Source organism: Ursus americanus, chromosome 2 (genome assembly GCF_024610735.1).
Source record: "Ursus americanus isolate L20-20 chromosome 2, mUrsAme1.1.p, whole genome shotgun sequence".
Taxonomy (NCBI): domain Eukaryota; kingdom Metazoa; phylum Chordata; class Mammalia; order Carnivora; family Ursidae; genus Ursus; species Ursus americanus.
The window spans coordinates 42,490,710-42,501,798 of record NC_142128.1 but is presented as its reverse complement, the minus strand read 5'-3'; the positions used below and the strand labels follow the sequence as shown (position 1 = coordinate 42,501,798).

General features: G+C 59.5%; 1 protein-coding gene across 7 annotated transcripts in view; it reads left to right on the top strand.

The window, feature by feature from the left end:
- The first annotated feature begins 2,642 nt into the window (after positions 1 to 2,642).
- MEF2D (myocyte enhancer factor 2D) overlaps positions 2,643 to 11,089 on the top strand; it is a 33,300-nt gene continuing 24,853 nt past the window's right edge. For 2 of the 7 annotated variants that reach the window (XM_045784166.2, XM_045784160.2), the window contains exon 1: positions 4,364 to 4,696. The gene's annotated coding sequence lies outside the window, so the exon portion shown is untranslated. Of the gene's footprint in view, positions 2,792 to 3,432; positions 3,564 to 4,363; positions 4,697 to 5,247; positions 5,345 to 11,089 lie in introns of those variants that run through there. The other 5 variants (XM_045784167.2, XM_045784165.2, XM_045784161.2 and 2 more) reach the window with 4 other exon arrangements.

Genomic DNA, 11,089 nt, shown 5'->3' with positions numbered 1-11,089 from the left:
CCGGCAAGCCGAAGGCGTCTGGCCCTTTAAGGCCACCTTCTTCCCCCACGTGCCGTCTGGTTGGGCTGGCGACGCTGACGCACGCGTGACGTCAATGGCAGCTGGCGGAGTCTGGGCACGAGGAGCGAAGTTAGGCTGGGGGTGGGGGGGGCGAGAGCGAGAAGGCGGTTCATTTGCATTTAAAGGGGCCACTCCCGAATTAGTGGTCAGGGCGCTCAAGCACTGTGTATCTGGCAAACTTTCTGTCTTGGGCTATGAGGCGAGAAAAAGGCGTGGTACAGCTGAAGTCGAAGGTGACTTGAGTTTGCGATGTCATTTATGTCCTTCCGCGGAAAGGGAGAAATAGTCCGTCGGTGCCCGGACTGGAAGCACGTGACCTGGAGGGGGCGGATGGGGGGGGAGAGGGAAGGAGGGAGGAGCTGGGGAGGCGAATGTCAGGCTTCGTTTCAGCTGCCCCCACCCCCACATCCTGCCCACCCTCTTGCAGCTGCCACCACATCCTGCCCAGCCTGGGGCAGGGAACTCTTGTGGGGGGGCACGGACCGAGGACCCGGCTTTGGCACCCCTTTCCTGCCCCCTTCAGATCCAGGGTGGGGCCTCTGCCCTTTGCCCCGGGCCTGGCCCCAGGCACCTGGCACTGAGCTTGGGGCACAGCTCTGCCAGCACAGCATAGGACAACTCTCCGCTTAACTCCGCCCCCCCCCCTCCGTCCCCTTCTGGCCCAGACCTGGACTTGTCTGGGCCCCGGATCAGAGCCCCAACCCTGGGCTAGCACAGAGTGAGTTATCAGTGGACAAATAGAGGAGGTATTCAATAAAGTTTTTATAATGTTAACGAAGATACACAGGTATGCACAGATTCATGTAACAGACATTTGCTGAGTGCCTTGGACTCCAGGCCCAACAAGGCCCTGAAATCCCAAAGCTGATTGAACGGCTGCCCTCAAGGATCGGGTGCCCTCAGGAGCTCAGGATCTGGTGAAGAAGAATAAACTGGAAACCAAAAATGTCAGTGCAGTCTGGTGTGTACCGATGAGGTAGCCACGTGGAGTAGAGAGAACTCTACACAAAGAGAGGTGCAGGAGGGTGCGCAAGCCCACCCTGAGGATGTGCACACAGACGGACCGCCATACCTGTGCCGACAGCCCCGTGGACAAGGTGGAAGTCATGCGGAGAGATTGAAAAACTGGGAGGAAGAATGATCAGCCCAATAGAAGGGATGGGATGGGTGGAGTGGGGGTGGGGTGGGGATGGTCCCGAGGGCTGTGAGGAAGGCTAGAGGGGTCAGTGGAGCAGCCAGGCAGAGGCTGGAACAGCAGGCTGGAAGAGAAGCAGCTCTTAGGGACGAGGAAGACCTTTCCAAGTAAAGATGGATTAGGGTGCTTGGGGAGTGTGAATAAAGGAGCTGTTGGTGCCCCTTTGCTGTAGAAACTATGAAGATCGGAATCACACACTTCCTAGGACTTTGGTGGGCACCCGTCTGACTCCTCGGGGATTGTATAGCAACTTTGGGCTGGAAGATGACTTTTCTCTACAAAAGATGGGTTGGGAGCCAGAGGGGCAGAAGGAAAAAGGAAACCCAGGCACCTGAGCTGCTGATGTGTTTCCCCCTAGAGGATTCTGGCATGGGTGATGCAGGGGCTAGAAGAAAAAGATGGTGTGAGTCAGTTTCAGGAAGTCTTTATTATAATCTAATTTTCAGCAACGTTACTCCCTAGATCCTTTCTTAGCCCTCCCTGGAAATCAAGACCTCATATTTGCTACTTTTCCTTTCCATGAAGTTCTCTCTATAAATATAAATATATGTAAATTCTATCCCACTTGTAACGTCAGCCTCTGCGACTCTCTCCTCCTCTGTTCTCTAGTGAATTATCATTCAGCATCTCAGGGTCCAGGATACTCCTCTCCCTCAGCAAACTCTTCCCTCCCCTCCTTTCTGTCTCCAGCTCCGGGCCCTTTAACACCCTCCCAGGTGACTCACCTTCCTTCCTCATTCCTTTGTTAAGGACCCAACATTCCAAGGCAGGGAGGACTAGCCAGCCAATCACAGCCCAAGCAAGCCTGCCTCTGGCTTGAGATTGGCTGGAGCTGTGGTTGGCGGGAGGCTCACCGCGCAGATGTATGAGAGGTTGGGGAGGGGGTTTCTGGAAATCAGGCGTTGGAGAGAATTTGTTCTGGGCTGCTTATGTTCTTGGAGAGAATCCTTCAAGAGGACCTAGGCCCGTAGGGCTCTCTGGCTTGGAGAGCCTTAAAACTGGAGAAAGGCTGAGAACCCATCTCTCTTGGTCCCCTGGGGGCTTAGCTGCCCCCTGCCCACTTTGGTTCCTCTCCCCCCCCCCCCCCCCCCCCGTGATCTTGGGACCCAGTGGTCTGAAGGCTGCGTTCCCAGGCCTGTTCCTAAGAAGTCTTTTCCAGCAGCCCTGGATCTCTCCAGTCTCAACATTCTGCTTTCCCGACGTCGGAAACAGCCGGAAAATAAACACCCTGATGACTAAACGGTTTCTCCAGCTAGAGCCTGGGGAAGCACTAAAAATAGAGGCCACAAGTGAGGGGAGGTTCCCTACTTGAGGGGGGGGCACTTTCCCATCTTGCTACTGCCACAGCCCCAGCCCTGGCACAAGGCTCTGTTCTTCTCATGGTCCTAGGGAACAGAGCAGTCGGGCTCGCCTTGCTTGCCCTGAGGACTTGGGGGCAAGCTAGCCCTGCCTGTCAGGGAAGACTGACATCTTCTGGTGCTGGGGCCCCAACTCCCAGGTCTGACGGGGAACTGCGAAGCTACATTTGGGGACAAGGTGCGACACTGTTTAAATCAGGTTTCCTGAAGGAGGGGCCGGGTGGAAGGGTTAGAAACTGAGGCTGAGGAAATAGGAGCCTGCTGGCTTCCCGTTTTAGGGCATACAAGATAAGCTTCCAAACTACTGGCAAGGTGGTTTCACTGATCTTGCCTCCTTTGAGGTTTGTATGGGATGATGGGCCTAAAGGGGTCTCGGCAGTCCAGTCCTTAAGTTATTATAATGTAGCATGAGGCACTGTTCTAAGCAATCTACCTGCATAAACTAATTTAATCTTCACACCAAATTTATGAGCTAGGTACTATTATCACCGTCTTCATTTTACCCATGAGGATCCTGAGGTGCAGGGCGGTTAAATAAGGTGTTGATGTTCACAGGTAATACGTGGTAGAATGGGGATTTGAACCAAGGCAGCTTGGCTACTCTGATGTTGATGCTTTCAATCACCATGACTTGCTGCTTCTCTCTGTGCATATTAGTGTCTTCACCCAGAACTTAACCCAGCACTTAACCCAGAATCTAGTCTTTGTTCAGTAAATCAGACCCAGCCAGATAAAAATCAGGGTGTGTGTGAAGAACTGAGTACCCTTCTGTTCTGCAAGGTTCTTAGAGATGAAGCAGTATTCTATCATTTCCTCAAGCTCCAGGTCGACAGCGGCAGGATTTGGAGTTAACAGGGCTGCCGGAGAAGCCTGACGGGCCAGTGGGTAGGCACAGCACTGCACTCCTGTTGTAGGGCACGTGAAGATTCACCAAGCCCCGGGGCAACTAGGTATTTTTTAATTTTAATTTTTTTTTAAAGAGCTACTACGGCTTCTTTAATAAGATGCTTTTGGGCGTTTCCTGTGCTGGGGGAAATTAAGGTCCCGCCCCTTTAAATTGCCCCCCTCGGCTGTAAGCGCTCTGGGGCCGCAGGCACTGGGGATTAGGTCACCCCAGAACTATGAGCTGTCGCTTTAAATTGCTGGGCGTCTGCCGAGCCGGGGCTGGGAGGGGAGGGGCCCGACACAGGTAGAGGAGCCAGTGAGCTCCCCAGGTAACCCCTGGCCGAGAACGTGCTCCTCTCCGCGGGGCTTCGTCGCACACTAAGTGGGGGAGACGGAGTCTAGTCGCCATTTAGCGTCTACTCTGAATTTGTCTACTTAGACTGCCTCCTCCAACTCCCCCGGGGCTTGGGGGCCGAGGGGGCGCGCTCGCGTGCGCCAATGCGCGGCGGCCGCCGAGCCTCCGGGGAGGACCGCGGCGAGCGCACGGGGGCAGCAGCGCCGAGGGGTACCTCGCGCGGGCCGTCCCTCCGCGGGCGGCTCACCTCGCCTCCCCGCGCCGCCGGCCCGGCCCCCCTCCCTTCCTCTCCCCTCCCTTCCCCTCCTGGCCGGCGGAGGGATCCGCCGCTCCCGGCGCCGCAGCCTAGCCTGGAGGGCGGTGGGTGGGGCGCCCGGCCCGCCCGGCCGGCCGCGGGAGGCGCGAGGTGGGGCTGCGGCCAGGCCCGCCCCCTTCTGCCCCGCCCCGCCGGCGCGGACTCCTTCCATTGGCCCCCCTGCCTGTCCATCAGCCCCCGGGCCCCACCCCCTCAAGCTAGGCTGAGCTGTGCCTACGTCGGCCTCGACTCCCGGGGGCTGGAGGAGTTACCTTTGGAGCCCGAAAGGAGGAAGGAAGCAAAATATCAACAACGCCGAGGCGGCTCGGGCGCTCGGCCCCGGTCCCCCTGCCCGCCGCGCGCCTCCCCGCCCCCGCGCCCACGGCGGGGGCCCAGGCCCCCAGGCGCCGCCCAGGGCCCTCGCGGACGCCGGCCTCTTGTTATTCCCCCCCGCCCGGAGCTGCGGCTGTCCGGTGTTGAAGATACCCCGGACCGGGGGCGAGGGCCACCCCTCCCAGCCGTGACACCCTCTTCCCCCAGCGGGGCCGGTGAGTAGGGAAAAATAATGCGCCTGCCGCTTTAAGAGGCCCCCTCCCCCACCCTGTCCTGGGGTTGGGGTGGAGGGTGGTCTGGACCGTCCCCCTGAGGGGTGGGATGGGGTGGCCCCCGGGTGGGAGGAACTCGCGGAGTGCGCTGTTTCCGTGGAGCGTCGGTGGGAGACTACGTGGAGGGCTGCTTGTTTGTGTAGAGGACTCGGCCGGGGGACAAGTGCAGGGGGCTCTAATTTCCCCTGCGTGTCGGGGTCGGGGTGGGGACCCGCGCTTGCGGGCGCGCCCGTCTGTGGGTGTTGGGGGTTACGACGGCCTGCGAGTGGTCTGGGAAGGGGCGCCATCCTCAGAGGGGGTCTCCGGTGACAGCCGGGAGCGACTGACATTTTAACAGCCGGCCCTCCCTCCCTCTCCCTCCTCGCGCCGCCTGTTCACTCCTCCTTGGCCCGAAATGGTGCAGAAGGGGGCCTGGGAGGGCGGCGGGAGGGTGGGGGCGGGGGGAGCCGCAGCTGTTTGGGAAGCGGGGGAGGGAGGGGGGACGTTGTTCAGATGACACCGGGGTGGTGGGTTGGGGTGTGTGAGTGTGTGTGTGTCCGGGCCCGGGACTGCCGGGTGCCTGTGGACTTGGGACGCCGAGTCACGACGGAGGTGGGCGCGCTCGACCCTTTCTTGGGACTTCCCACCCCCATTCCAAGACCCCCGATCTGGTTTGTCAGGAGCCCCAGTTGGAGAAACCCTGGCCAGAAGTTTGCAGCTGTCCAACATCTGGGCGAGAGTTCTCCCGTGCCTCTCTCCGCCAACGGCAGGCTGAGCTGGTCTGGGAGTGAGGGTCGAGGGAGTGTTTGGGGGGTTTTTGGGGAGGGAGGGCCAAGGAGGCCAGGCGGGTCTTGTGTCTTGCCCCCATGGCAGCCCCTTCTTGTCAGGATGGGGTCTCAGGGGCATAGGAGAAAGAGCCCCTTCTCCTTAGTGGTTCAGCCGACCTCTGGACAGCCTCTGGAAGTCTCTCCCTGTGTGGGGAGGGCTCCTGGGTGTGGGCACACTTGCAGCCACTGACTAGGTTATCCCAGGTTTGTCCTTCTGAGGGGGCGGCTGTCTGTATCTCCTCTTAAACAGGGCATTGTTTGTGGTTTGGGGGAGGGTACAATGGGGGATCCTCTGCCCCCCTTCCCTGTGCCCAGTGCCCTTTTTGAGGTCTCCTTGTTGGCCTGGTTTCTTTGGTTTGGGGGATGGCCCTCCCCCACCCCTCCCCCATCCCCTCAGTGGGTCTCCTAGGCAATTCAGGGACCAGCTTTGACTATGGGAAGTTTGCCGTCTGGGGCGGTGACCTTGGGCTGCTCTGGCCTCGAGATAGGAGGGGAGCCCAGGCCAGCTTGAGATTGGGTGTTTTGAAGTTAGGGAGCTGTCCACCTCCCACTCGTCTTCAAACCCCCAACAGGGAAGTCTTGGTAGCCAAGGAGAGCATTGAAGAGGCACATGTCCGCTCACAGATGTCCAGCCTGCCTGTGGCCGCTGGGTCACACCCGCCCCAGGACTTAGCCTGGTTGTCCCAGCTCCCACGGCCTGCCTGGGAATGAATTTCCTTCCTGTGGTTTCCCAGTGTGTTGGGCAGGAGATGGGGGTGGGGTGGGATCCGTGTGAGGGTGGCCTAGGACCCGTTTACGTGGGGTGATTGGGGAATACTAGAGCGTATGTTTGGCTCTTTCCCAGTTTGTCCTAGGACAGGCATTTGGACCCTGGGGTCTCAATGGTCCTATTCTCTTTGTCGTATCTCCCCACCCCCCAACATACCCTGTATGTGCTTGTGTACCTGTGTATGTGTATGTGTGTGCGTGGACATTCGTAAGGGAGGGGTCTCTGGTTTCTTTGGGAAAAGGAAGGGTTGTCACTTACACTCCTCTACACACCAGAGAGGTTGAGCTTTTTACCTGAAATCACACAGCAGATCTGTGTCAGGGCTTTAGTCTAAGTGCTGGTCTTTCAGGCATGGCTCCATAGTGGGGAGAGGCCATGAGAGGGCAGACACAGTCCTTACTCTTGGAACCTCTGGTCCAAGGGGAGCAGCAGGACCCAGTCAGAGAGAGCATCCTGACCCTTCTGGTGGGGGTTGGGCACGAGAGGTTGTCTCCGGTACCCACTGCCTGGAACAGAGTGGTGGAGACTAGGAACTGTGGCTCTGATGTACTGGCCATTGTCCCCCCCACTGTCTGCCTGCTGCTCCTGGGCTGGAGGGTCTGGGCTTCCCAGCTCTGCCCCTCTTGGTTCCAGGCTCTTCTCACAGACTGGGAGATAGGATAGTCTTTCTGGCTGCTGTTATATAATCTTTCTCCAGCAGGGTGGTTTTTTTTTTTTTTTTTTCCTTTCTTTCTTTCCTTTTTTTTTTTTTAAATCTTCCTTGGTCTTTCCTGGGCGGTGTGATAGGGGAAGAAGATGGAGGGTAAAGTCCTCAGTGGGGGTCTGGAGTACCAGTAGCAAGGAGGCTAGGGGAGGCCCCAGGCTCCTTCTGGGCCCGGGGAAGAGGAGGCCTTAGGTTAGACCCTCACTGATGGTGACCTAGCCCCTCCCACCCTCCTCCTCCAACCCTGCCCTGGGCGGGTCTCTGTTGTGGGCATCCCTAGCCCTTGTGCCCCCAGAGAGGCCTGGCCTTCTGCTCATCTTACTAACCTTCTCCCCTGGCCACCTGGGCCGCCTGCCCTCCCTGGCTGGTACCAGGTCCAGAATCTGAGTGCTTACCCTGGCCTGGTGTGGGTGGGCCCTGTGTTGGACACTTGGCCACCCACTTCTCTGCCTGTGTGGGAGCAAGAGGAGTCCCAGACGGACGGGTGGGTCCAGTCCAGCATTTCCCTAGTCGTATTTGGAGCCAGGCCCCCTGCTTCTCTGCCTTTCTAGTCCAGAAGGTGGTGGCCTTACTGGAGAAGAGGAGTAGGTTGGGGGTGGGTGACAGAGGCCCGGCCTCGGGTTGTTCCGTGTGCATAGTGGATACGAGGGTCGGATATGCGCCTAGGGTCCATCATCAGGTGTCGGGATCTGGGTTGTGTGGCGCTGTGGTGGGGGGCTCTCCCCACCCCATGGCACCATGGCTGGGACTCTGGGCTCTCTGAGGCCCCCTGGTTTGAGGCAATTATCCCGCTTTTTACAGGGAAGGAGGAGGTGGGGGAGGAGCAGGCATCGCCTCGGCATCACTGTAATTGCTGGTGGCTTTTATGAGCCAGTCATGGGGCCGGAGTCCGGCCAACCGTCTGTCCTTCTGTCCCAGTTTGGTGACTTACTCATGGTGGGAGGGGGAGGTGTGAGGTGCTAGTCGTTCTGTGTGGGCAGCTGGACACCTTGCTGTCTTGTGGTTGGGGCTGGCCTGCCTGCCCACCACTGCAGCAAGCAGGATGGAGCTCAGACTTCAGGGAGAACTTACCAGTGGCTCTATATGACGGCCGGAGGTGGCTCTCACTTGGCCTAGGAAAGACAGGGATCTCAAAGTGCTTGCTTCTGTAGCCACCCTTGGTGGCTCTGCTTTCTGAAAGGCCTCGGAACAGTGGCCTGGTGGGGATGGGGGATTTATTTTCTCTTCTGCCCCCTTGCCTGAGGCTGAGGAGAGCTTGTCCTGGAGCCAGCGAGGGGCACTGGGTGGGGGTCTTGTGCAGACTGCCAGGCCCAGACGCCCTTGGCAGGCCCCCAGCAGTTAGTGGCACGCGTGCATGAAGGTGTGCAAGCACATACACACGGGTATGTGGACCCACGGAGCAGATGCTGCCCCGTGGGGGGTGAGGGCTAGTGAATGGGAAGATGATTAAGGGATTGGAGGCTGGGGATGGGTGGGGGACCAGGGGCGAGGAAGCAGAGGCCTGCAAGGACTTGGAAGAGGGAGGGCTGACTGGAGCAGGAGGGATTGAGGTTAGACTGCAGGTGGGTAGCCCCAGAGCATGGCTTGCCACTGGAGGAGCCCTGGCTGACTCCCATCACTGCCCCTGCAGCACCCCCATTGTCCCTCCCCGCAGCCCTTGCTCACACTGCCTCTCCCCTCACACGGCCCACACGCCCTGGGGCAAGTCGGCTTTCCAGGTGGACTGGAGTTTTGAGAGCCTGGTGGTGATCAGAGCACCTGGGAGGCCTGGTGGCTTGCACTAGTCTCTGTCTCCCTCCCCACTCACTCTGATGAACAAGGCCACCCCAATGTATCAAGGTTGCATCTGAGCCCGCGGGTGTTGTGGGGTAGCTCCCTGGCCCGGAGGGTGCCCAAGGCCCTTGGCATCTGATTTTTCCTTTTCCTGAGGCTGTGGCCGCAACCTCCCCTTCCTGGGAGCCTAGTCATGGTGCTGGCTGGTCGTGGCCGGTGTGGAGACCGGAGGATGTGCTCACTGAGTCTGCACAGGACCCCGAGAGCCTTCGCAGGGGTGGGGAGGCCGCTGTGCTTGCCGTGTGAGCTCTCTCCTTCTTGCTGTAGGCTGGGAGGGGAGGGGCTTGTCTAGAGCTCGGCCTGCTGCTGGCCACACCCAGGCGGGACCATATTTACTCATTTAAACTCACCCTCCCAGGAGGCTCTGGGCTCTAGGCCTGGTCACTGACCTTGGCTTGGTGCCTCTGGCTGGGTGCTCTGGCCGCTCCCCGGGGAGCTGGGCAGACCAGGGAAGCATATAGAAAGGGAGATGTTTTTTGCCCTCTGGTCAAGGGACCTTTACCGTGGGCAGTACCCCATTCACTCTTTCTTTGGAGACCTAACACTAAAGCTCTTGAGATCCCTGGGAACCGGAGGAAGGAAGCTTCTGTTTGCCCTGTCCCTGTGTTCTAGGCTCTGTGTCGGGCATGGGAACACAGGAAGACACGTTGGTTCCCCGGCATAACTGTTTTTATAACTGGGGAACTGAGTCAGAGATTTCAGTGATTTGCTTAGGGGTCATTGCTCCGTCCCCTTGCCTCCCTGCCACATGATCCAGCTGGGGTGGGAAGACCTCACAGCCCCTCTTCCCTGGTGAAGAGGAGTTAGGGGCTTTGTCAGAGGGTAAGGGAAGGGTCTTGCCCTGCAGGAGGGGCAGTGGAGCAGAGGCCCAGGGAGACCTGGGAGGAGGACGAGGACAGCACATTAAGGGAAGGGCGGACTCGTAGGAGTCCCTGGCTGAGGGCAGAGGATGAGGGCAAGCTGAGGGAGATGCTGCTTCGGTTTCCTGAGAAGGAATCGTCCCCTGATGGAGTGCCGTGGGAGAAAGCCCCCCCCCCCCCCCGCCCTGAGCAAGGACCGAATGACACCTCAGTACCCGCTCGAGCTGGGTGTGAGGAGCGAGCGGCTAGTCGGGGAAGTCGGGCCACAGGAGCTCAGGCTGGTCTGAAGGCGAGAGGCCTGGCTGACAGGAGCCTACCCAGCCCAGAAGTTCGGGACTCTGTCCTGGAAGGAATTGCTCGAACTCCCCGGGCGAGGGCAGCCCCGTCCTGCGGTGAGCCCACCTCCGCCCCTCATTGCTGGCAATGTCAAGAGCTGCCTCTCCTGGGAAAGGAAGGAGAGTCAGTGGGGGAAACATGGGGTCCTCGAGAGCGGGTGCTTGGAAAGTGGGTGCCTCTTTCTTCTAGACCCCAGCTCCAGCCTGGCCCAGAACTTGCTGGCTCAGGCAGCCACCCAGAAGGTGGGGTGGGGGCAGGCAGTGCCCTGGCCCGGACCTGGTGTGTGGGAGCTGCCTGAGGGGGCCCTGCGGGGGGCCTCCAGGCCTAGGGCTCAGTCTGACACGGGGATGGGCTGGGGACACCGAGCCCAGCCCTGCCTCCCCAGCCAGCTGTCTCCCTGCCTCAGAGCCTTCCCTCCACCTCCACCTCCCGGTGAGTCTTAGCAGATCCCCTGGCTGCTTGCTTCCTTATTCCTTATGATTTCCCCGCCCCACCCCCACCAGCAAATGCTCGGGGTTGAGGGTTGGGAGAATGAGGAGTAAGAGAGCTCATCCCCAAACCTCTAGAGAAAACATTTGGTGGGGGTGGGTGGGGGGGGAGGGGTCTGTCTCGTTTCTGGAGTCTTCCTGCTCCAGGCTCTGGTGGATCAAGTAACATGGAGGCAAGGGGATGGTGCAGATGACCTCAGACCTCGAGTTTTTCACCTTAAAGCATGCGTGTGTTCTGTGTCTGGTGGGAGACAGTGGTTGAGGGTGGCCCCAGAGGAAGGGCTGAGACCGAAAGGGGGGCTTTAGGCCTTCCAGTCACATCTCTCCTTGACCTTTGAGCCCCTTTCCTCCAGCCCCCACAGCTGCTTGCCTCTCTGCTGACTCCCTGGTGCACCCCCCAGGCCAGGCCCGTGGGGCCCAGACTGACCCGGTGGGGACAGGTGTCCTAGCCCAGCTGTTCCCTCTTGTTTCTCCCACCTGTCAGCCAGGGGGTGAGGAGGTGAGGGACTGACTGGCAGGGGAGAGTAGGAACCCCTTGGCC